This window comes from Arvicola amphibius, chromosome 6 (assembly GCF_903992535.2).
Source record: "Arvicola amphibius chromosome 6, mArvAmp1.2, whole genome shotgun sequence".
Taxonomy (NCBI): domain Eukaryota; kingdom Metazoa; phylum Chordata; class Mammalia; order Rodentia; family Cricetidae; genus Arvicola; species Arvicola amphibius.
Genome location: NC_052052.2, coordinates 71,323,352 through 71,349,063, shown reverse-complemented (window position 1 = coordinate 71,349,063; position 25,712 = coordinate 71,323,352).

Here is a 25,712-nt window from a genome sequence, read left to right as displayed (position 1 = left end):
TTTTTGAGACAGGGTTTCTCTGTGTTGCTTTGGAGCCAGTCCTGGAACTAGTTCCAGTAGACCAGGCTGGTCTCAAACTCACAGAGATCCACCTGCTCTGTCTCCCAAGTGCTGGGATTAAAGGCATGTGCCACTATTGCCCGGTGCCCATAAGGCTTTTTAAGTTTTCACAAAGACAACATCAATACAACAAAACAAAAGCCTACAGACAGGTAAAAGATTTTCGCCAAACCTACACAGTTTATCTCCAAAATATATGAAGTATTTAAGAAACTATATATTAACAAACTAAATAATCAAATTAAAATATGGGATACAAATCTAAAATGAATTCTCAACAGAAGAATTTCAAATTGCCGAGAAACACTTAAGAAGAGGTTCAATATCCTTAACATCAAATCAAAATGACTCTGAGATTCCATCTTACACCTCTCAGAATAACCAAGATAAAAAACACAAACAGCAGGTCATGCTGGATAAGATGTGATGTAAGGGGAGCACTCCTTGATTGCTGTTGAGAGGAAAACTTATACATCCACTTTAGAAGTTAGTGTTGTGTTTCCTAAGAAAAATGAGAATCAATCTACCACAAAACAAAGTTACATCTTTCTTGGGCATATATGCAAAGAATGCTCAGTCATACCACAAGAACAATTGCTCAGTGATATTCATAAAAGCTTCATTTGTAATAGTTACAATCTGGAAAAAACCTAGATGTCCCTCAACTGAGAAATGGATGAAGAAAACATGGGGTATTACTGTGCTGTTTAAAAGAAAGACAACAGGAAATTTGAAGGAAAATGAATGAAAATAAAAAAAAAAAGTCATCCTGAGGTAACCCAGATAAAAAAAGACAAATGTGGTATTTACTTACTCATAAGTGTATATTGACTGTAAATTAAAGGATAACTATGCTACAATACTCAGAGCCACAGAGACTAGTTAACAAGGAGTGTTCATGGGGGAACTTCTGGATCTCCCTGGGAAGGGAAAATAGAAGAGATTTTGTGAGTGGACTAAGAGCAGGAGGGGAGGGAACATGAGTGATCAGGTTGGATAGGGGAGGAGGAGGAGAATACTAAACAAGACTACTGGAAATTGGAGGACATTTTCGGGTCAGGTAAAAACCTGGGGAAAGAGAATTTCCCAAGAACCTATACAGACAATCTCAGCTAAGACTCCTAGTCACAGTGGATACCCAGCCATCTCCTGTTACCAGATTGGTGCCTAGCCAATTGTTATCAGAAAGGCTTCATCCAGGAACTGATGGAACCAGATGCAGACCCACAATTGGGTTTGAGGTATCCTGTAGAAGATAGGGAGAAAGGATTATAGAAGCTGGGGAGATCAAGGATACCACAAGAAAACTCACAGAATCAATTAACCTGGACCCATACATAGAGGCTCACAGAGACTGAACCAACTGGGAACAATAGGGACCGTGCATAGGACTGACCTAACTAGGTGGCCTCTGTATGTATGTATGTGTGTGTGTGTGTATGTGTATATATATATATATATATGTATGTATGTATATATGTGTATATATATATATATATATGTCTGTTTATCTCTTTTACATATGTATATTACAGGTGTGTTGTTTTATCCTCTTGTGGGAACAAGGATTGTTGTTCTCTGGCTGTTTGGACCCTACCCCTAATTCTGAGTCACCTTGGATAGTCTTAATACATGGGAGGCTTTTATGCTTAGTGCAACTTGATATGCAAGTTTTGATACTTAACAGAGACCTGCCATTTTCTAAACAGAAACTGAGGAAGAGTGGATTGGGGTGGGAAAAGAGGCCTCATAATTCGAAAGCACCATGATCTACAGAGCAAGTTTCAGGACAGTCAAGCTTAGCAGTAAAGGAAACAAACAAAAACAGAAATCTGATGAAGATATAATTGAATAAAGGGGCCATGTTCCAGCCTCATTAATCATCAGATATAGACATCTCCAGCCACATTTTTCTGGCTTAAGTGTAAATGATAAAAGACGGGAATAGTCTCCCTCTACAATTAAGGAAAACAACTGAGAGGCCATTGTGTGGCTGTAAAAGTGAAGACTAGATTTCTTTTAGGATCCCAAAATGTTGGAAATGCCAGAGTTATGGGATACCTGCCAAGGAAAGCTGCTAATACACAGGGGAACCAACCCACTAGAATGAAAAGTGTTGTAGGCAACAAAGGTTAAAAGAGTTAGAGATCTGAAGAGCATTTTGACATCAAACATGGAGCAGCAGAGTTTGTAGTTTGCCAAGGTGATTTTGGTCTTGTTTTGGTCCACAATTTTATCAATATGTTTCTTTTCCTTCAATTTGGAGTGTTTTTATATATCCTATGTCATCATATTTTGAAAGTATGTGTTTTTTAGTTTTATTTTACAAGTGTTATAGTTAAGAGATTGCCATTAATATAGGAGGCTTTATGTGTACTTTTGAACACTTTTGAGACTATGATATACTATGAGGACTTTTGAAGGAGGAATAAATGATATAGCTCTAAGCATATGGGAGCCAGGGAATAGAATCTGGTAGGTTGAAGGAAAATGGCACCATAGACTCCTAGGGTTTGGCACTATTGGAAACTGTGACCTTGTTGGATGAGTGTCCCAGGATTGGCTTTGAGGTCTCTAAAGCTCAGGCTTAATGTCTCAGTCTCTTTCTGCTTCCTGAGTATAAAGGTGTAGAACTCTTTTCTACCTCTTCAGCTCCATGTTTTCCTGCATGCCACCATACTTCCTATTATGGAATAAAACTGAACTGTAAGCCAGACCCAGTTAAATGCTTTTCCTTAGAAGAGTTGTAGTGGTCATGGTGTCTACTTGTGGCAATAAAACCCTGACTAAGACAAGGATAGGTTCTCTGTATAGGGCACTGAGGCTTTGGAATGGAAAGATTTATGGCTAATTGTCATACCCCTTCCATCTTTGAGTTAGAAATTCATACGGTATCTTAACAGAAGAGTTTTTCAATGTGATTGAACCCCTACTTGTCCAAAATGGCATCATGAATAATCATATTCATGGTATGTCTCCCAAATAAAAAACTCTAATACTTAATTTTGTCTCAATCTGCTTTGGAGGAATCCAACCTACATGAAATGTTTCACTAACATTACTTCATTTCTTCCACCAGCAATTATAGTATATATCAGTAATTCTTCCTTTCTTTATCCATGTTTAGTCCTTCACAGGAAGGGGGAAAAGAAATAAAGGATTTTGCATTATAACAACCCACTATATTGATAATTTCAAATCTTTCAAGTAATTTGGATCTGATTGGAGGATATGAATGTAAATCTACTTTATAGATTAAGAAATTGAGACTAGAGTATTAAGTATCTTCATTGGGATAATATAGAATATACATAAATGAAATAAAACTTTATTTTTGATTTTCAAACTATGCTCTAAATGTTATTATTTTCAATTTATTTTGAGCTGAAAAGAGAGAAGAGATAATGACAATCTCCTTGTTGTGTTACAGATTTTTAAAAGACTTGTAAATTTTATCATCTGACTTCAAAAGTTCACATTTCAACCCCTGCTGGTGGACCTATGGTGATATATTACTTGGTTCCTGCTGAGCTATCTGAGCTCATCTTGTGCCACTTCATGATTCACTCTTTTTAGTCAACTTGACTATCTCAATGTTATGTGAATGTGTCTAGTATTTTTCTACCACAGTGTCTTCATCTTTGGTCTTTCCTCTGCCAAGACAACTTTTTCTTTTTATAGCTCCACTATCACTGAAGATGAGACTTCTTTAGAGTAAAGTCCCTGATCACCCTAACTAAGGCACCCATTTGTTTTTGTTCCTGAATCATTTCTTTGCCCCAGATATTTCCTATGGGTTTTTTCCCCTCCATCCCTCCCTCCCTCCATCCTTCCCTCCCTCTCTCCCTGCCTCCCTCCCCCTCTCCATCCCTCCCTCTCTTCTTTCCTTTCTTACTTCTTTCCTTGTTAGTATGTTAAGTGTTCTTATTTGTATCTTGGTTTTTGTATAACACCAAAAATGTAAAGCTGATAGATGGAAAGGGCCTTACTTGTTTCATATATTAAGGTTAGTTTAGGACTTGCAACATAAGGTTTTGGAAAATGGTTGTGTAAAAAGTGAAATTAACCCAGTGTAGAAGGAATTTTTGAGGACTATATCTAATAAGAGCTCAAAATATATTTTGTATAACACTGATTAATTTACTGAACTCACTGCTATAATAAGATCCAATATAACTGCAAAGCAAATGAATCTTGCTGACATTTTGGAATCTGTGTGAATGCATTAATACCAGTCAGTTTAAGTGTGTGTTCACAGCATGCCATTCAGATGAGAAATTTTGGAAAGAGAAAAGGTAGACAACTTCTTTACCTATTTTTTATGGCACATTTAGTTTCATTCCAGGAAGATAGATTCTGAGCTTAATTAAATATTATTTTGAATATAGAGGTATATAAAGAAAATTATAACAGTCACATTTTAGACTCCACTTTAAATATCTAAAATAAAGATGTTATAGTTAAAGAAACTTCCAGGCTAATTTCACAGAAACCTAGGGGTATTTTTGTTCTTGTAACCTTTATTTTGAAATAGATAGTTGTTTTTTTAAATGAAACTACCATTGTGGAAACCTCCTAATACACTCACATGCACACACACATGGGCACACACACACACACACACACACACACACACTTATGTTTAAATGGAGTTAGTCCCCCCTATAAATGGATGATAGTGTTCTACTAGACAGCATATACTAACAAATAAATCCAGATACCTTTATGGAAGTGTTAGCCAATGAGATCCCATATACCCCCAAACATTACAGGCTACTGGAATTAATTTTGGTTATCATCTAGGACTTGAAGATAAGACTCTTATGAAGATACCACATTTTTCAATTAAGAAAATGTAGAAATCAAGGTAGTACTGACCTGGAAGCTTCATTCCTGCCCTAGATTAGAAAAGGCAATCATCAATCTTACTCAGTGGTGAACCTTATAAACTACAGTGACAGGACCAACAAAATATCCCCACTGGTTTGATAGTGGCACAGACGTTATGGCAGTAACCAACTTCTTTCTGATCTGATCTAAGATGTATTCCTACCTATCATAGTTATAGGGTCAAAACATGTGACTATACTGGCCATGCACACTAGAGGAGAACTTACTACATGTATTCTGGTAAATGCATATAGTATTAAACTGATACCTAATGACTTATTATTATATCTATAGATTAATGAATCTTTTAGCTTTCATCAGAGAAGCTTCTTTTTGCAGTATATATGGTTATAATGCAGAGAATCACAACTGATTTTTCTGTAAAGAATAAAAACCTCTGGCATGGTCATCATGGAAAAGGAGAGCAGATATGGTAGATGAGTATAACAAAACTGTTTCCTGGACACAATAGAAAATTTGAACATAGGAACTCACAGTAGTTTGAGACAGCAAGCAGAAAATCTTGAAACCACAAGATATACAAAAATTCCAATCTAGAATGACAAGGTGAATGTGAAGTTACATTTCTAGTTGAGAAGCCATTGTTAAGTGATAACTTCAGGGAAAATGGAAATTGATTTTCTTTAATGACATGAGAATTAGCAGGTCAAAAATGATTCAGTGGGTGGTCCCATATCTAAGAATACATAGACAGCATACACTGGACTCCACAAATTAAAAATGAAGAAAAGTTAGAAATCTGGGAAAAGTTGGAAAAGAGTTGAATATGATTTTAACACATTGTATGAACTTACCTAGAATTAATGAAATGTTTTAACTTTTTTGATATGATAAATGTAGAAACTCATCCATTACTTGTTAACTGAAACATACTTCTTTCTATTGGTCTGGTTCTACTCCCTGTTGGCAGGTTTTCTTGGCATGTATCCCCAAACTCTGGCATCTCTGCAATCATAAGGTCTTCAAGGCAACCCAGGCATTACTTTCACAGCTTCCCACAGTGGCCTTTCTAGGCCTCCATTCAGGAACACCCCTGACATATGTCTGGCCTCAGGGACCTTAGTAGTGGAAGAAAGTAGCTTGTCTTCTATCCTTGACTCTAAAGCCAGAACCAAGTGGCCAAACTTTCCAAGATATGCTGCTTGCTAGGGCTGAAGCATGGCTCTCTTATCAATTACATCTTCCCAAGCTTTCTGTTTTTGATGTTTTCCTTCATTGCCTAAGGTTGGCTTTCCTAAAATTAGATATGTAAATCAGGGTTGGCCCATTAAGCAGCACTTAAACAAAGCATTCGATTACTTTTCTAATCCACAGTTCCAAGGTACATATTCTTTTAAATAAAAGAATGGCTATTCCTATCACAATAATATCCCAGTTCTTGGTACAAATTTCTATCTTAGGGTTTCTATTGTTTTTTTTCTCTCATTTTTTTATTAAAAATTTCCATCTCATCCCCTCCTCCTCCCCCTTCCCTCCCCACCCTTCCACCCATACCCCCACTCCGCCCCTCTCCAAGCCAAAGAGCCATCAGGGTTCCCTTCACTATGTTAAGTCCAAGGTCCTCCCAGCTCCCCCTAAGTCCAGGAAAGTGAGCAACCAAACTGGCAAGGCTCACAGTGAGCCCGTCCATGCTGTAGAGTTCATGCTCATCACCGTTGTCCTTGGTTTCTCAGTCCTCCTCCACCGTCAGCCACATTCAGAGAGTCCGGTTTGGTCCCCTGTTCCATCAGTCCATTCCAACTGGACTTGGTGGTCTCCCGTTAGATCTGTCCCACCGTCTCAATGGGTAAACGCACTCCTCACGGTCCTGACTTCCTTGCTCATGACCTCCCTCCTTTTGCTCCTCATCAGGACCTTGGGAGCTCAATCCGGTGCTCCTATGTGGGACTCTGTCATTTTCTCCATCCAATGCCAGGTGAAGGTTCTATGGTGATATGCAAGATATTCATGAGTATGGCAATAGGATCTGGACATTTCTGGCACCCTCTCCTCAGCTGCCCAAGGAACTAGCTAGGGCCGTCTTCCTGGACACCAGGGAACCCCTCTAGAGTCAAGTCTCTGCCAACCCTAGAATGGCTCCCTTAATTAAGATATATAATTCCTTGTTCCCCTATCCACCCTTCCTATATCCCAACCATCCTATTCCCTCAAGCTCTTCCCATCCTCCACTTCACACTTTTCTCTCCCCATCCCCCATCCCCCCATCCCACCCCACCCTCAAGTTCCGATTTTTTGTTCGGCAATCTTGTCTACTTCCAATATCCAGGAGGATACCTATATGTTTTTCTTTCGATTCACCTTCTTATATATCTTCTCTAGGATTTTATTTTACGAATTATAGGCTCGATGTCCTTTATTTATGGCTAGAAACCAATTATGAGTGAGTACATCCTATGTTCTTTTTGGGCCTGGGTTACCTCACTCAGAATAGTGTTTTCTATTTCCATCCATTTGCATGCAAAATTCAAGATGTCATTGTTTTTTTACCGCCGAGTAGTACTCTAATATGTATACATTCCACACTTTCTTCATCCATTCTTCCACTGAAGGGCATCTAGGTTGTTTCCAGGTTCTGGGTATTACCAATAATGCTTGAACAAATGCTTTTGTAATATGATTGGGCATCTCTTGGGTAAATTCCCAAGAGTGGTATTGCTGGGTCCTGGGGTAGGTTGATCCCAAATTTCCTGAGAAACCTCCACACTGCTTTCCAAAGCAGTTGCACAAGTTTGCATTCCCACCAGCAATGGATGAGTGCACCCCTTACTCCACAACCTCTCCAGCAAAGGCTATCATTGGTGTTTTTGATTTTAGCCAATCTGACAGGTGTAAGATGGTATCTCAATGTCGTTTTGATTTGCATTTCCCTGTTTGCTAAGGAGGTTGAGCATGTCATTAAGTGTCTTTTGGCCATTTGAACTTCTTCTGTTGAGAATTCTCTGTTCAGTTCAGCACTCCATTTTTTAATTGGGTTAATTAGCATTTTAAAGTCTAGTCTCTTGAGTTCCTTATATATTTTGGAGATCAGACCTTTGTCTGTTGCGGGGTTGGTTAAGATCTTTTCCCAGTCAGTAGGCTGCCTTTTTGTCTTAGTGACAGTGTCCTTTGCTTTACAGAAGCTGCTCAGCTTCAGGAGGTCCCTGAATGTTGCCCTTAATGTCTGTGCTGCTGGGGCTATACGTAGGAAGCGGTCTCCTGTGCCCAAATGTTGTAGAGTACTTCCCACTTTCTCCTCTAACAGGTTCAGTGTGTTCAGATTGATATTGAGGTCTAATCCATTTGAACTTGAGTTTTGTGCATGGTGATAGACACGGATCTACTTTCATTCTTCTACAGGTTGACATCCAGTTATGCCAGCACTATTTGTTGAAGATGCTTTCTTTCTTCCATGTGTGCTTTTAACTCCTTTATCAAAAATCAGGTGTTCATAGGTTTGTGGGTTAAGATCTGGGTCTTCTATTCGATTCCATTGGTCGACTTCTCTATTTTTATGCCAATACCAAGCTGTTTTCAATACTGTAGCTCTGTAATAGAGTTTGAAGTCAGGGATGGTAATGCCTCCAGAAGGTCCTTTATTGTATAAGATTTTTTGGCTATCGTGAGTTTCTTGCTTTTCCATATAAAGTTGATTATTGTCCTCTCAAGATCTGTGAAGAATTTTGATGCAATCTTTAAGGGGATTGCATTAAATCTATAGATTGCCTTTGGTAGTATTGCCCTTTTTACTATGTTGATCCTCCTAATCCAAGAGCAAGGGAGATCCTTCCATTTTCTGGTATCCTCTTCAATTTCTTTCTTCAAAGACTTAAAGTTCTTGTCAAATAGATCTTTCACTTCCTTGGTTAGAGTTACCCCAAGATATTTTATGCTATTTGTGGCTATCGTGAAAGGTGATACTTCTCTGATTTCCCTCTCTGCTTCCTTATCCTTTGTATATAGGAGGGCAACTGATTTTTTGGAGGTGATCTTGTATCCCGCCATGATACTAAAGGAGTTTATCAGCTGTAGGAGTTCTTTGGTGGAGTTTTTCGGGTCGCTTATGTACACTATCATATCATCTGCAAATAACGAAAGTTTAACTTCTTCCTTTCCAATTCGAATCCCCTTGATCCCCTTGTGTTGTCTTATTGCTATTGCTAGAACTTCAAGCACTATATTGAAGATATAAGGAGAGAGTGGACAGCCTTATCGTGTTCCTGAATTTAGTGGGATGGCCTTGAGTTTCTCTCCATTTTATTTGATGTTAGCTGCTGGCTTGCTGTAAATAGCCTGCTTATATTTCAGAGGTTTACTCAATTTTTCTCATGACAGGAAGCAAGGAAGCATGCAGACAGACATGGTGCTGGAGTTAAGAATCCTTACATCTTGATTCAAAGGCAACAGGAAGTAAACTGTGACACTGGGAATAACTTGAGCATAGGAGACCTCAAAGCTCACCCCACAGTGGCATACTTCCTCCAATAAGACCACACACAATGTCACATTTCTTAACAGTGCAACTTCCTTTAGGGTTCATTTTCTTTAAACCATCACAGTGGTCCACAGATTGTTGATTTTATTTTCTCACAGAAACAGCTTGAATATTAATTTATTCTTTGCATTGTTTTCTTTGCTTCTATTTATTAATAACTCCCCCTGTTAATATTGTTTCTTGTTCTCTTCTAGAAATGGATTGGATTTTTTCTCATTTTTGAAAACTTTATAGTTGCAATATTAAATCATTTAATTGTGCTAATTTTGTTTTTTAAAAAATTATCATTAGCCTTTTCTCTCTTTCTTCATTTTCATGGAAATTCATGATATATTCTGATCATGTTTTCCCTCCCCACATCTTCTGCCAGACCCTTCCCACTCCACACTCATTCCACTGCATGACTTACTTTTCTTTCTCTATCTTTAGAAAACAAACAGGCAAATAAAAACAAACCATAATTAAAAGAGAAAGTAAAAAAAAAACTACAAAACCCCACACAGACAAATAGACAAGTACAAGCACATACACTCACCTCCACCTCCACCACCACCACCACAACCATGACCACTACCACCACCACCCCAAAAATCCAAAATTAGAAGCTGTAATAGGCAATCAAAAGTCCAATAGGATAAAAAATATCCTAACAAATCAATATGAGACAAAATCACCATTGAGTTCCTGATATGTTGACCATCTACTAAAGTCATAGGGCCTACTCTTAAGTGTGGTTTACATAACCAGTGATACTCCATTGATTGGGTAAAATTAACTTTTCCATTGCAAGTGGGTGTCAAAAAGAGAGAGCTTCTTGGTTAAGTAGGACAGATCCTGTCTACTTGTCACTCTCAGCGCTAGAACAGTGTCTGATTTGAACATGTGGAGGCACTATGCACACTGCTAAAAATGTCTGTGAATTCATTTGTGTTAGTTCTGTTGTATCTGGTATATTTAGTTTCTTTGTTTAATCCTTTCCCTTTAACTCTGATAATCTTTTTTACCTTCTCCTTAACATAGCTCCTTGAGGTCTAAAGGGAAGGTTTTGATGGAGATATCATGTTTAGGACTTATTATCTCAAACTCTCTCACCTTCTTCATATTGCTCTTTTGTGGATCTTTTGATTTATGGTTACAATAGAATATTGTTTAGGGCAATTTAATTGTTGTAGTCCAGTAGCAGAATAACAATATTTGATTTTCCCTTAGGCCCATGGCTTATGCCGTCTCAGGTTCTTGGTTACTTGAGTAGTGTCAGACATGGGTTTCATCTTCTGTAGTTCAAAAAGATAGTAATTGGTTACTCCCAAAATTTGTGTGTCACTATTATTGCAGCTTATTATGCAGGGAGGTCATCACTGTAGATTGTAGGGTTTGTAAATGTTTACTTTTTTCTTCTGGTAGCATGCAGAGTTCCTTCTGGTACCATGAACACTAGGTAGGAGTGAAGGTTCTAGGTAGACACCTATTTGAATTCTATTTGTTTGATGTGTTATATAGGCATTGTCTTTAGCAATATGGCTTTGCTATCAGTTTGTGGAGAGCAACCAATGTCTTGGCAATAGTCTGGCCTATTTATGGGTTTCCTTGGCACTCTTTTATCCAGTAACTCAATTATCTGTAACCTATTCCTTTCACTGGAAGCTTCATTTGGTGATAAGAAATGTTTAGCTTTGCCTTTTCCTCATTATTTAATGATTTCTCTTATATATATATTTTAATATATATGTTAACATACACATTTATGTACATGTGCACATACACACACATATACAAAGATGTAGAGATGACTCAGTGGTTAAGAGCACTGCCTGCTCTTCCAAAAGACCTGAGTTCAATTTTCAGTAACCACATGGTGACTCACAACCATCTCTAATGAGATATGTTGCCCTCTTGAGGAAGAGACCTGATCAGTCATGTTTATCAACGTAGACCATGAAACTTAATATGGACAAGATCAACAGAACCAGACATGTATGCTTCAGCATTGCCAGGACATAATTCCTACTAGCTGTGGGAACACATTATTCTCCTTCAGCCAATAGCATTTACGATACCAGCCCACTTGGGCATGGTCTCTTATACTGTAAATGCAGTTGCAAAGTGTGTGCTTGCTCTCTTGCTTCCAGCTCTCACTTCTGGCTGCTAGACTCTGTTCCTATTCATGCAGAAGACTGTTATCTAGAATAGTAATCTGTAAGTTTTCCTTAAATAAATAACCATTTATTATTTATAATTATAAACTAGTGTGGTATTATTTTGTGACTTCCGGCATCATTTGGCACCCATCCATTTGGTTTTAGAACTCCCAGCTCTGACTGCATGTGCCTCCTCTGCCAGGCTCAGAGCACACCAGGCTTAGCGTGAGTCCTCCCTCAGCCCACCTTGGCTTGTGTGCAGAGCCAGCTGTTCATTTGGATATAGAATTCTTGCACAGCAGTTTTCTTGCTATGGATGGGTCACGGTTCTTTATGTTTTCTCATTACATGCCTCAGAGTGGCTTCAAGTTCTCGTATGCTCTCCCTGGTGCCTGTGCCCCTCTGCTGTGCAGTGTGGAAACTCAAACAGGATACAAGCTTTCCCTGGTGCCTCTGTTATATTGTTATCCCTGTGCTTGTGCAGCTTCCAACCGATCAGGGCCCACTACGGAGTGGACAGTCTGTGATACTGATTAAATAACTGTTTTTAATCTGAGCATATCTTTCAGATTTCACTTCAAAATCAGATTCAGACCAGCCTTGGCACTCCAAGTGCACCATTAGGCCCCGCTAGGTTTGTTTTTAGGTGGCCTGCGAAACCTACTGGCATGTAATGGTTGTTGCACCTACTCCAGCTCAAATTCAACCATAGGTAATATCCATAATTTGAAATATAAATTATAAATTTATAATTCAAAAGGGCAATGTATCAGACAACCTAATCATCCAGGATTTCAATAGCCTCTTCACTTACACTATGTATGAAGTTTTACAAGACTCATGTGATTTCCCTCCTACATCACTGCTTTTGATTTGGGGGTTTAGTTTTTCCCTCAACATTTTTTTCTTAAAAATATTGTTTGATAATATGGATAAGAATGAGGCACCTTTAGAAATGGTACAGTCTTTACTGTCGATACATAGCTAAGCACCTAGCTAAACACCACTGGCTAAAGAGATCATGGTTCTTGGGATGAAAACTACTACCACTTTTTTTTTTTTTTGGTTTTTCGAGACAGGGTTTCTCTGCAGCTTTTTTAGAGCCTGTCCTGGACCTAGCTCTTGTAGACCAGGCTGGCCTCGAACTCACAGAGATCCGCCTGCCTCTGCCTCCCGAGTGCTGGGATTAAAGGCGTGCGCCACCACCGCCCGGCTACCTACCACTTTTTAAAACCTATACAATTCCTAATTGCATTTCAAATATGTGTCCTTATACTTATAGATAAATTTAGCTCTAGCATCTCATTAAAGATGTTTATTTTATCAGAAAACAAAGACCATTACAGTAAACCAGTCAAACCTCAGAGAACAATGGACAATGATGTTTTTGTTCTCCTTTTGTAAATTTATAATATGACTTCTAAATCTGAGATTCAGGGAACACTGAAGAAGAGGGAAAAAGGGTGCAAGAACTAAAGAAACAGGAAGTTTGCTACACATTTTATATCCTAGATATGATATTGAAGCTAAATCTATGAAGGATGTGATCACCTAAACAAGACTTTACTCATGATAATACCAGTTGACATGCCAACATGGATGGGTGACATTTCACATTGCCCACCAAAAGTAAGATTTATAGATAATCAATGGTTGTTGAGACAGGAAGTCTTCACAAGGGATTAGCCCCTAAGTAGTTGTCCAATGCCAAATATTAAGCCCACCAATCATATAGATACAAGCAACATTGTGTGGACTCAGTAGCTCACATTTATATGCTGCTCATATGCACACACACACATAATTAAAAAGTGATATAAATTTGAGAGGAAGGGAGTATATGGGAAGAAATGAAGGTAGGAGAAGAAAGGGAAATGATTTAAATATAATTTAATTAATATATTTAAAAATAAAAAGGGAAATAAGTGAGATAAATGAAAACCTTCTTATTTGCACATATTTGTATTAAGAACATATCTTCCATCAGTCCCATTCCAACTGGACTTGGTGATCTCCTGTTAGTTCTGTCCCGCCGTCTCAGTGGGTGAACGCATCCCTCATGGTCTGACTTTCTTTCTCATGCTCTCCCTCCTTCTGCTCCTCATCAGGACCTTGGGAGCTCAGTCCGGTGCTCCAACGTGGGGCTCTGTCTCTATCTCCATCCATGGCCAGGTGAAGGTTCTATGGTGATATTCATCAGTAGCCCCTCACACTAAATTAATTTAAAAAATGAACAAATAAATTTAGAAAGTAAAGTTACATCTAAAAAAAGAACATATCTTATATTTTCTTATATTTTCTAACAGAAAATTAATCTATATTGTCTAGAAAATTTGAAAATTAAGGAAAATATAGAAAGAATATTGAAGGTGATCCACAAATATTTTTCTTATCAACAATTAGTAATAGTTTGGTGTTTTATTTTATTCACTTTTTTATGATTATGAATACCACTATATAATATTCTTCAATATATGATGCAATCTAATATAAAACACAACACCAATTACTCATATTTCATAAGTAGTTAATCACTTCTGATCTTTGATAGTTGCTCAGACATTCAATTCTATGTTCTGCTTGCCACAATATGCACTTCACATTTTGACTCTTTGACATCATCATCTATATTCTACCATCAAAGCATATTAAAAAGAATGGGATTTCATCTGCATTTCCTATTTGGTCAAAGTCATAATTTCATTTTATATTGAACTGCACATCACAAATGTCTCCTGAAATCCAGCCAGAAATTTTATTCATGGATATTCAGTGCCCACATAATAGGCTTTCATAATCCATGAATCAGTCATATCAAATTGTGCTTGCTTTAAAGACTCATGATATATTTTCAAAGACTGGGCATTGTTCCCATATGCACTGTAAGAAATGATAAGTATGTCACACCTTAGTGTGCTTGGAAGCATGTAAGTTCTTTTTGATATAAATTAATAAATGTATGCTAACTTTTTAAAAAGTGATAAAAACAGCACAGAAAACAACATGTGGTAACTGTACAATGTTATTATCTTTTTATTTCAGAATGGGGATTTTCTATTCTATAGTAAGTAGAATCACATGGATACTCCTAAGTAGTGGAATTATAGGCAAATTCCATTTCAGTTTTCAAACACACAAACAGACACCTACATTATGAAGGATTGGATGAGTAAGTGTATGTAATTTTCATGACATACAATTATCTTTCATTTTAATATCACTTAAATAAACCATTGATATTTAATGTGCATGTGAAAACAAGATGATTCTTAACATGCTTATTTTATTTTCAAGTCCATTAACTAATGTAAAGAATAAATTGAAGTCTACAAAATGGCTGTGATGAACTAACGTTTAACTGAAAGGAACATACAGACATATAAGGACACACATGCACACTCACCAAAAACTTAACACTATATCCATTTAAATTGGCTCTTTTGTAGAAATCATAGAGGTAATATTCTTATATTAAGTAACCCTACATTTCAGTGAATAGACCAGTTTTAAAAAGGACCCTCAAGTAATTAAAATGAGCACAGTACGATGATTTCTATCACAGGAGTTAACTCTGGGAATACCTTGGCAAACAGAGTAGGAGAGATGGTAGAATTCATGGGGAACCAGTGTTGAAGAGGCTTAATTATTAAAAGAAACTTGAGTCTCTTGAATAGTCACATGAGATACTTTATTTTACTGCTTTAATGAAGTGAGATATAGAAATAATGAAAGAGGGAGAAAGGAGTGTACATGAAATACAAGTCTATGTGACCTAACAGAAAATGGGCAACATGATTGTTCCTTTGTTGTGTGGTTAAACACAGTTTTGTCAATGATGATACTTAAACTTCAGTTTTAATGACTTCCAAATTGTTATATGAACTGTTTGATCTTCCTTCCAAATATTGATTATATTACATTCTTGAACACTTAATAACATTTTTTTTTTCATAAAAATCAAGAAACTGAGCCAAATTCATTAAATGTGTGTTTGGTCAGGTCAGAAAAGACAGGATGATGGAGTTGAGATGATCACAAATGCATTACCTTCAGAAAATCTTCTAAAGGTTTTTGTTCTTCATGGCACCAGTGGTGTTTGTTTATTTAGTTCAACATGTGAATCCATAAAATAATCCATTTACATGTCATTCAGTATATATAAATATCAGCATATTTCTGTATTAATATTTCAAAATTAATTGGGTCATACTGTAAACCTGGCTCAGTATCTAATTTTTTCACTTAATATAATGCCATAATCATTTTCCTATACTATTGTTCCTTGAGAACAGACATTTAAAACTATCAAAAATAACAAAAGATGAGCAGGCAAATCAGGTATTTGCCCCAGGGGCTCAAAGGACTAAGTAGTAGCCAATGTTTAGATCTACCTTAGAAATAATATACTAAGATACTCACTAGAAATCAGTAGAAAGAGAGGTGATTTTCACAGAATTTAAAAGGCTGCTTAATTTTCCAATGGGTTTTTGAATCCTTGAAGGTACTACTTATAACCCTCAAAGTGAAATAAGGATATTCTAAAGAGTAACCTGTGTGTCTGAAGCAAAGTATTGAAACACTGTCCCCTGTCCCCCCAAATGGGAGGGTCTACAGTAATCTCATGATGGGATGAAGAAAAGACTTCAGCTAGAAGGGGAACTTGTCTCCTGTGAAGATATTTCACAGTCTTAACAACTTGTCAGGCTATCTTACATGATGAGACTGAAGACCTGAAAAGGATATCTGGATGACTGGTGAGTAGGTCCACACCTTAACAAGAACTGGTTAGTTGTTCAGATCATTTGTATCTGTGGTCCTCTACTTAAACTCTGATTTCACCTCAGGATGCCCTTCCAACAAAATGGACTTAGACAATTGTCTGGACCAATTTGTTCCTTTTTCCAATATACCACATTGAATAAATTTTCTTTTTACTCACACAAACAAGCAAAAACACATTTAAAATTATCAATCCATGTGATAGTCATAATAGAACTATTTTAATCTTTAGGGATACAGAACATGACAGAACCTGAAGTTCAACTCTGCTCTTACACACCAGCTGTGGGCATCCCCATAGCCTTCCCTTGTACAATTCCAGTCTCAAAAGCTAAAATGTGTCCATAATTGTTTTAAATTTATTTATCTTAGATTACTGAGTCTCAACTCCACTTTACAAGCTATTTGCATGCTACCAACTTATTCTTATGAGTTTTTCAAGATCAGGTTGTTAATTTATTCATGGTGCTCTGTCTAACAAGGAAAATTATTAATACTTATTGAGAAAGCATAATTGCCTTGCTTTATTTGAATAATAAATCACAAATCTCCTTATTTGAGAGCAAATCTTCTAGTTACTTACCAGGTGTGACTGAGTCCATTTGAGACACTCAGATAAACAAGTAACTAATAATAAGGTCCAGATATTTATAAGAAAAGCAGAAGACCAATGAGCCGCTAGTTTCTAGAAGGGTTATATTGGGATCTTATCAGAAAATGAATTACAGTAAGAGAATCATCAGCTTCATAATAGGAATAATGGAAGATCAGTAATGCCAGATGCCCAACCTACTAGATAATCTGGCCTGCTTTACTGTGTTAGATACAGAAAATAGTCTATGTTCATTGCTAAAAGCAACTTTTCTACAGATATTTTCATGAACAACATCATCATAACAATTATAATTGATAAACTTTTGGGTGGAAAGATGAAGTAATTTATAGAACAGTACTGATGAGGCCTACTTTCACCATTTAAAGGAAGAAATATATTTGAGTGATTTAGAAGGCCACGGTCACTTATGATGACTGACATTATATTACAAGAGATAATAGTTAGGCAATGTGTTTATTATTCTCAGAATCTTCTCTATCTCTCTTCCTGTGTAAGCATGTGTGTGTTTATGTTTGTGAATATGTGTACATGTGAAGGCCAGGGGTTGATGTCAGATGTATTTCATTATCCATTTCCTTGTTAAACTTTGGAGATAAGATCTCTCATTAGAGTTGCCCTCCAGTTGGCTAGGGTGCCTGGCCAATGAACCTCAGGAATATACTTGCTTCTTCTCTCTTTTCCAGGCTTGAGTTATAGATGTGTATCACTGCACCATGATTTTCCATGGGTGTTGGGATAGACTCAGGTCCTCAAGCTTGCAAAATACCCAGTTTCCTCACTAAATACATCTATCCAGCATCTGGAAGTAGTCACAGGTTTCCTTAGGTATGGGTATAACTCAGATCATGATCTATTCTGAGAAAAGAGAGAGCAAATCAGGAGGTGCAGCAAGGTCAAACTTTGTCAATGACTGAAACCAACATATACTAACACTTAGATCCATTTTGTAGTGAATCATTAAATGAATCTGAAATAATTAATTAAAATAAGTGCATAAAGATATCTCTGTGATTAAATATTTATAGTTTTAAGGATCTACTGGAAAAGAAGTGAGTACCAACTTGCTGAGTGTGAAATTGCTGCTGGTTCAGGAAATAGCTCTCTTCAGAGACAGAGAACGCTTTTGGCTTTCTTAGGTTATCAGATTGAATACGGAGGCTTTGTATATTTTCTTATTGTGTAGTATATGATGAGCCTTTTAAGTCTTCATATCTTTATTCTGTTACCTTAGTGTTCACATTCACCAGTGTTACTACTAAAACTTCATCTCAAGCACAATAAAAATTAAACCATAGCTAAATGAAGAGCTTTTTTTTGTATGATAGGGCTAACCACCATTCTTGTTCCTAATGTAATTTTTTTCTTTGTGAGCATATCTTTTATTAAAAACATCTGTTTATTATTGTTATTGTTATTATCATTATTATTGTTATTATTATTACTATTATTATTATTGTGGGAGGGCATGTATGCCATGGTGTGACTGTGGAAGACAGAGAATATCTTCATGGAGTATGTTCTTTTCTAATTTTACATGGATTTCAAAAAGTGAACTCATGTTGTAAGGTTCCTACCTCTCTGGGGAATTTTTAGACTTCAGATTTCCTTCCTTCCTTCCTTCCTTCCTTCCTTCCTTCCTTCCTTCCTTCCTTCCTTCCTTCCTTCCTTTCTTTCTTTCTTTCTTTCTTTCTTTCTTTCTTTCTTTCTTTCTCTGTTTCTTTTTTTTGCTTTAGGGAAAATTAAATCTCTCCTCTTGAGCTATCGTATGGTATACCAGGTAACTGTATCATTATTTGTGTTTACTTGTAGTTCCTATACACCTGTTAGCCTGCGAATACTGCGAAGATTATTAGGAAGTCAGAAGTGACTGACATCAAGCACATGTTTGCTGAGGGCAATGTAGAATTTATGAAAGAATCATTTCCAATAAGCAATGTGAAAGATGCTGTTTAGACTGATAACTTTAGGAATGATGTGATTGATATTCTTCATCAAAGACATGTTATAATGAGGCTGTATTAATCACACCACTTATCCATTGATAACTCTCCAATATGCCTGCAAAAGAAGCAATTTTAGATGGACAGTTTTTCTTACCACACCTGTAGTATATATCAAAGATGACTGAAAGTGATCTTTGAACAATTCAGGACATTAAAAATCTTAGCTAAGGAACACCGTCTTTCTCAAAGCAATGAATTTCTAAAATGGCATTTACTTTAGTTGTTGTTTGTCCCAATGCTCCTAAATACCCACTTCTGTATGTTTACCCTCTAATGTAAAGTCTTCTATGTGTTATTTACTCAGTCTTTCATGTACTCTGACAATCTTATGACAATGAAAACCAATGCTGCAATTTTGTCTCTCAATGCTCAAGAACAATCAGTGAGGGAGACAAAGGATAAAATATTCCAGGAGTCAGCAGTTTGACAAGGTGGCTCACAAAATCATCTTTAGAGTTAAGATTAATCACAAATATTTGACAGCAAAGTCTCATCAGTCTCAACAAAGTAGGGCTGTATGATAGGTCTTAATGAGCTCTTTGTTAAAGAAGTGGCCTGGTTTTTGTGTCAGTTGTACAAAGAGCCTAATGGACTTGATTGGGATATAGGAGATTATTATTACAAGGTAAAAGGCTGTGGACACCAAGCAAGAGCCATACATAGACTAGCAATTCACCCTTAAAGGTTGCAATGCAGTTTATTCCTATTTATGTGGATATCAAGCGATCACTTGATGAACTGAATTAGCACCAATTTCTTTGAATGATTTAGTACTGCATAATAGTATATATGAAATTTAGTGAACATTGTTGTTCACATACATATTACATTTTATATCATTGTGTGATAAATGTGTCATATAAGTCAAAATTATATGAAAAGTAAGACATATTATCATTTGCTGTATTATAATTTCCAGAAATTACTAGAATTTGATAAAAAATAAAGAATTTGAACATATTTAAATTGTTTTATGTTGAAATACCAGAATTTGAAACTGTGAATGTAGTTTTTATCTGATTATTATTGAACAAAACATTTTGCATAGAAAAATGACTCAAGAAATATTGACAAATCAACTCCTACTTTATAGGTGGGGCAAGTGAAAAATATATTTAGGCATTTATTTTTTTCTAAAAGTGGCAATTGCTATTTAGTTCTTTACATTCCATTTCATGGAGAACACACACACATCAATATCTATATTACATTGTACATCTTTATACATTTCCCTATGTAAATATGCTCCAATTATTCTACATTCTCATATGATGGGTTATTTACGATGAGTCTAATGCCTTGCTGTTCTAAAAAAAGTCTTCATTAAATAGTCTTGCAAACATGTCACATGCTTATACAAATGTATTTAGTTACTGGATATACAGCAGTAAGGTCTCTAAAAATATTGGCATCAACATGCAATGTGTGCAATTCCCTACACAAATTTAATATTAAAATGATGTTCTCCTAAAAGAAACTAGATATGTTTTTGTAATCATTTCTTTTTTAAGATTAATATAATTACATCATTTTCCCTTCCAGTCTCATTTTCTACCTCCAAACCTTCCCCAATAATCCTACTCCCCTTATTCTCTTTCAATTTCATGATCTCTTTTGTTTTCCAACATAATATTTTTTATTGATTATTTGGGATTTCAAACTTGTCATAGAATATTATTTTAATGTGTGTTACATGATATGGGAGTCTTCTGTTTGTATTGATTTCATTCGTTAATAAAGAAACTGCCTTGGCCCTTTAATAGGCCAGCCGTTAGGTGGATGGAGTAGACAGAACAGGAAGAAGGAAGTGAGGTAGATGGCTCAGACAGTTGCCATACCTCTCCTCTCTGGGGCAGATGCCATGAAGCTCTGGCCCAAGATGGACGCATGCCAGAATTTTCCACTCATTGTGTTACACAGATTATTAGATATGGATTATTCAAGATGTGAGTAAGAGGCTGAAACTAATGGGCCAGGCAGTGTTTAAATGAATACAGTTTGTGTATTGTTATTTTGGGTGTAAAGCTAGCCAGGCAGCTGGGAGCTGGGTGGCAGGAATGTAGCCCACTGCTCCATACTACAGTTGATTTTGTTTATGCACTGAAACATTTGTTTAATGATACAAAGATGTGTTTGTAAAAATAAAATTTACCTGCCATCAGGAGTTTGAGTCAGCAAGTAGTTGACAGGAAGTGGTTGAATAGAGCCAGATGGAGAAGGGTTTTTAAGAAGGGAGAGGAGAAACAAGAGGGCTTTTGGACAGCTTTGAGAAGGAGAGGAAGTGAGTTAATTGTTTTTCAGCCTCTCTGAGGAGCAGAATTCCACCTCAAATCTTGAATTCTTTAGAGGGTCAGAGATTTAGTTAAGTTCCCTTGTAGCTTTGAAAGAGTTAGTACCTGAGGGAGCAGAATTCCCTCAGGCTGTAGCCTTCAGTGACCTTACCACTGCTGATAGCAGTGGAGTTGTTGTAACCAATTCAGATAGATTAAAAGGCAGCAGCAATTTTAAAAAAGAAGGCAACATACATTTCAAAGGAAACTTCCTTGCTCTTTATTTTCAGATGTACTACAGATCATATACTTCCATATGTTTTTGTGGCCACAGCCCAAGCAACAGACATTAACATGGCTTCAAGTGAAAACACAGACCACAGCATCCACTTGGCCTTCTATATAACAAGAGCCACAGAAAACAACATACCCCTACCTTCCCCAGCAGCAGCAGCATTGACCACAGACGTGAACATAGCCTCAGGCATCAACCTAAGCCACACACATCAATATGGTCATAAACATGGCTTCAGTCTTTTGAGGTCTGGATTTTGTTAAGAAGTAAGTGTTGAAACTGATGTTAATTGTTCAAGTGTTTAATAACTAAACTCAGAGCTGGGCATGGTAGTGTAGTATAGATCGTTAATCCCAGCAGTTTTTTTTTTTTTTTTGGTTTTTTGAGACAGGGTTTCTCTGTCCCAGCAGTTTTGATGTAGACATAGGTCAAGCTCTGTGAGTTTGGGCTGTCCTGGTCTATATAACAAGTCAGGACATTCTGGGCTACACAAAGAGACTTGACTCAAATGAAAAAAACAAAACTGTAAATGAACTAAACATGGATCTTTTTGCTTGTTATTAGGATGTATAAAAGGTAAGCATAGAGCTTGCAGTTTGTTATTAGTGTAACAGATTAAGTAAAATTGCAGTTCCCCAAGGGATGCAGAAACAGAAATGCTTCAGGTCCCCAAGCAGAGGCAGGCAGCTGGCAGCAGGTCCCGACAGCAGCCAGTCCCAGGCAGGGATGGCACAGTTCCCCAAGTGGCTACAGCAGGCCATGATTTCCAGACAGGGAGTCATGTGGTGGGTGAGAGACCCTAATGGAGCAGCCAATCCTACAAGGAGAGACAGACAGATGGGCATACCATGAGACCATACCACAGGTCTCCGAAGGTGGCTGGTCCTGGGCAGGGAGCCATGCAGAAGGTAAGAGACAGACAGATAGGCATGCCATGCAGAGTGAGGTTGGATATTTACTTAGTGGATTATGGAAGGGAAGGGGAGAGTGGGTAAGGGGGGTAAGGGGAGAAACAGAGATAGAGAGACAGAGAGAGAGAGACAGAGAGACAGAGAGACAGAGGAGGGAAAGGGGAGAAGTCGGGAGAATGGAGCAAGGCAGAAGCTGCCTCTTCAGGGAAGAGACTGAAAAAAGAAGGGACTCAGGCTGGAAATGGAAGATCATCTTACCTAGGTGGACAGGGGAGGAAGTGGGTGTGGCTCATCTCTTAAAAAGACAGAGAGACTGGCTGCTGCCTCCATCTTCCAACCCAACCCAGCTTGCACCCAGAAAAACCGTCCCTTCTTCCTCCCCTCTTCGGGTTCATAACATCTCCAGCTCAGCCCAATCAGGGTGCTGGGACTGCATAGGAAGTGCAACCGGCGGGTGGGAGCCTCTTTGTTTCATTAGCCTGCCTGCAGCAAGGTAGGCCCTCTCTGGAATTCCCTGGCCAGCAAAGACACTGGATATTAGGACCAGAAAACACATCTGGGAGGTGAGTGACTTCCTGCCCCCTCTGCAGCAGCCTGGGAGATGGATCACAGCCACTCCCTGACCGGCTACACTTTCTAGTCTTCCAGCTGGGGCTAGTCTCACTGGCTACTGCCTCCATCCTCCGACCCCACCCAGCTTGCACCCAGAAAAACCGTCCCTTCTTCCTCCCCTTTTCGGGTTCATAACATCTCCAGCTCAGCCAGATCAGGGCGCTGGGACTGCATAGGGAGTGCAAACGGCAGGTGGGAGCTTCTTTGTTTCATTAGCCTGCTTGCAGCAAGGTAGGCCCTCTCTGGAACTCCCTGGCCAGGAAAGACACTGAATATTAGGACCAGAAGACACATCTGGGAGCAAAGACACTGGATACTAGCACCAGAAGATTCATCTGGGAGCAAAGACACCAGATATTCGTACCAGAAGACACATCTTGGAGCAAAGACACCAGATCTTAAAACCGGAAGACACATCTGGGAGGCGTCCTTCAGCTACAAGGAATCACTGATTCAGTGCTGTGGAGTCCCATCTGGATGGCCTTCCCTAGTGTATTCAAGTGTCCTGACCCTGTACCAAGGCCACCTAACCAGAGTGGGGAGAGGCTGCCCTCCAGGCAGGTCTGAGGAGCCCTGCAAGGGAGTGTGGGCTCCTTCAGATTGTGCTGCAAGGAATAGCTCCTGCTCTGGCACTGAGGAGATCCCCCCAGATTCAGTCAGAGCAAGGACTGGAATAAGTCACCAAGTCTCTCCTAGCTCCATTTGAAGGAAGAGATGGGCAGGCGCCAATGCAAGGACTCCTCCAACAACCCGAAAGGCAACATGACATCACCAGAATCCAGTCATCCCGAAACAACAAGAATTGAACACCCTACTCCAGAAGACATAGAAGAAATCGACCTTAAATAGTACTTTATGAAAATAATAAAGGACCTTAAACAGGAGGTAAAAAACTGCCATAAAGATATAGAGATGACAAACAAAAAGGTAGACGAAATAAATAAATCTCTCAAAGATACCAAAGAAAAACAAGAAAAACAGGAAAAAGAATTCAAACAGGTAAGGGAAACAGTACAAGACCTGATAAATGAAATGGAGGTAATGAGGAAAACACAATCCGAGGGAAGACTGGAAATGGAAATTCTGAGTAAATGGACAGAAACTTAAGAGACAAGTATTTCCAACCGAATACAAGAGATGGAAGATAGAATCTCGGACTCTGAAGATACTATAGAGGAAATAAACTCACAGATTAAAGAACAAAATAAATCCAACAAATTCTTAACACAAAACATCCAGGAAATCTGGGACACCATGAAAAGACCAAACCTAAGAATAATTGGGGTAGAAGAAGGAGAAGAATTACAACTCAAAGGCCCAGAAAACATATTCAACAAAATTATAGAAGAAAATTTCCCCAACCTAAAGAAAGATGTTCCTATGAAGCTACAAGAAGCCTACAGAACACCAAATAGACTGGATCAAAAGAAAGCATCCCCACGCCATATAATAATCAAAACACAAAACATACAGAATAAAGAACAGATGTTAAGAGGTTCAAAGGAAAAAGATCAAGTAACATACAAAGGGAAACCTATCAGAATTACATCTGACTTCTCACTGGAAACCATGAAAGCCAACCGATCTTAGATAGATGTGCTAAAGACACTAAGGGAACATGGATGCAAGCCCAGAATACTATACTCGGCAAACTAGCATTCACCATCAATGGAGAAAACAAGATATTCCAGGACAAAAACAGATTTAAACAATACATAGCCACAAATCCAGCCTTGCAGAAAGTAATAGAAGGAAAATCACAAACCAAGGAGTCCAACAACACCCACAATAACTCAGGCATCTAGCGACCCTTCACCAGCACAACTAGAAGAAGGGAAACACACAAACTCTACTAGAAAATAAATGACCGGAGTTAACAACCACTGGTCATTAATATCACTTAATATCAATGGACTCAATTCACCTATAAAAAGGCACAGGCTAAGAGATTGGATACGAAAACAGGATCCAACATTCTGTTGTTTACAAGAAACACACCTCAGCCACAAAGAAAGACACCTACTCAGAGTAAAGGGTTGGGAAAAGGTTTATCAAGCAAATGGACCTAAGAAACAAGCCGGCGTGGCCATACTAATTTCTAACAAAGTTGACTTCAAACTAAAATCAATCAGAAGAGATGGAAAGGGACACTTTATACTCATAACAGGAAAAATCCTTCAAAATGAAGTCTCAATCCTGAATATCTATGCCCCTAATATAAAAGCTCCCACTTATGTAAAAGAAACATTACTAGAACTCAAGGCAGCCATCAAACCACACACACTAATAGTAGGAGACTTCAACACTCCTCTCTCACAAATGGGCAGGTCAATCAGACAGAAACCTAACAGAGAATTGAAAGACTTAATAGAGTTAATGAAACAAATGGACTTAACAGACATCTATAGAACATTCCACCCAAATAGGAAAGAATATACCTTCTTCTCTGCAGCACATGGAACCTTTTTGAAAATTGACCATATACTTGCTAACAAAGCAAATTTCCACAGTTACAAAAACATATTAGTAACCACCTGTGACTTATTGGATCATCATGGATTAAAATTAGAATTCAACAACAATGCTACCTCCAGAAAGCCCACAAATTCATGGAAACTGAACAGTCAACTACTGAACCACACCTGG